This window comes from Labrus bergylta, chromosome 19 (assembly GCF_963930695.1).
Source record: "Labrus bergylta chromosome 19, fLabBer1.1, whole genome shotgun sequence".
Lineage (NCBI taxonomy): Eukaryota > Metazoa > Chordata > Actinopteri > Labriformes > Labridae > Labrus > Labrus bergylta.
Genome location: NC_089213.1, coordinates 23,544,966 through 23,546,983, shown reverse-complemented (window position 1 = coordinate 23,546,983; position 2,018 = coordinate 23,544,966).

Genomic DNA, 2,018 nt, shown 5'->3' with positions numbered 1-2,018 from the left:
CGGTTGTGTTTCTTTGGGTATATTCTATTTAGATGTAGTTACTTACAAGGACATCTTTCATTAGAGTGTGATTTTTTATTTTATGAGAAGTGAATATTTCTGTGCACCAACTCTGAGACATTGATTTTAATGTGAGATCAATGTGGTAAAGATCAACACAATAATAAACATGGAACTTCTTCACTATTGAGTTGTACTTTTGAGCAGAGCTTGTTTCAGGTGCATTAAAAGCATGACATGGTGATTCTCTGTCTGACTCTCGATGTGTCTGTCGCTCGGCCAGGGCGTCTCAGTGCTCCCTGGCTCTCGGCCGCGCTGTGTGTTTGTGCATCCCAGGACAGTTGACATTGATTGTGCAGGAGACAGACTGAGACACATTAGTACCCAGCTCGCTCCTGCCGCTGAAAAACACATTAACTGGCTGCATTGGGAGCCCTGTCTGGTAACCATGGCAAAGCACACAGAGAGAGGGGGTGGGGTGGGGGGGTTTAGACGGGGCAGTGGGTTCAGCAAGCAGTCTCTCGGGTTGTCTTTCTCAAACGCTCCTTTCCTTTCCTCCGGCCATGTCTGTCATTCTCTTTCAGTCTCTCTCTCTTTGAATTGACAGCCTCTCTCTCTCTCTGTCTTAGACACTTATAAATGCAATTTGCATTTGTCTTTTTCTTCCCTTGCATTCTTCTTATTGATCCTGACCTCAGCAATCTAACCTTACCTCTTACTCCACCCCCTTATCCAACTATCCTGTGCAACATATTCTGCCTCTGCCTTTATTTCTTGCACGTCTTTTCTTCCTTGTCAATAAGGAATTCCTCTGCAGAGCCAAAACCAGGCAAAAAATGTGTTAATAAATCAGCTGTTACTGATGAAGTAGGACAGATCAGCTTTTTTAATATTATATTGCTCAAAGTTAACATTTCTTACAACCAGTCACACCCTTGTAGGGCTCATGTTTTGTGAAAACTTAGATTATTCTACCAAGCAGGTTTTGTACATTTGTGGATGGAAATAGCTTCTGCTCTTACTTGGACTTTGTGCTAATCTACAAATCAAAGATTCATGTAGTTCAAGCATTCTCATGTGAAAGGTCTCTTGATACTTCTTGTTTTGCTTTTGAAATATAAAATAAACTACTAGAGCTACATCACTGTTCCTAAAATGAAGTCACTGTGGCCTCTAGTGGAAATAACCATGTTGAACAGTGTATCAGTAGAAGAAGCAGAGAATACAGGACCAAAGAGACTCAATATTGTTATTTATTAAGTCTATTGGAGAGTTGGGCATTATTACCTGACTTATGAACCAAACTTGTTTATGCTTATTTTTTTCTTCAATAAAAACCATGGTTTAGTTAATCATTTATCAACTATGATATCAACTATACTTTGGCTGAAGTTAATAAACGCACAATCGACATATTAACATTTGATCTATGTCTATAATAATAATTAGAATATTGTATTTATAAAGCGCTTTCATTCACAGTGCTGTGTCGTGATGTGTCGGTCATGAACGATTCGTTCAAAATGAACGAATCATCTGGGTGAACAAACTGAACTGAATCACTTACTGAAAAGAGTCGTTCATTTCTCAACTTTAATTGCGCTCTCCTCTCTCCCGTCTCATCTCTCTCTCACTAGACCGTAAGAGTCTCTCAAAGCCCGCCCTCCCTCTCCCTTCATGTCAGTGATACATACTGACTGAACCAACAGGACGGAGTCGGTCGGGAGCTCTGTGTCACTAAAGCCCGCCCCTACTTCTCCCTCTCATGTCTCCAAAATTGAAGAAGTAGAAAATATATTATTTAACATTTAGGTGTCGCGAAAATGTATGTGCTTTTTATAGCTGCTGTCAGTTTACAAACGGCTGACTGTTTTAACATCTACTAACGATCATGTTTCAGTCAGTACAGTGTGTGTGTGTGTGTGTGTGTGTGTGTGTGCGTGTGACTGAGGCTGGTGACTCGCAGTCTCGCTCGTTCACGTTCAGTGAAGGAACTGAACGAGAGCTCCGACGTGAAT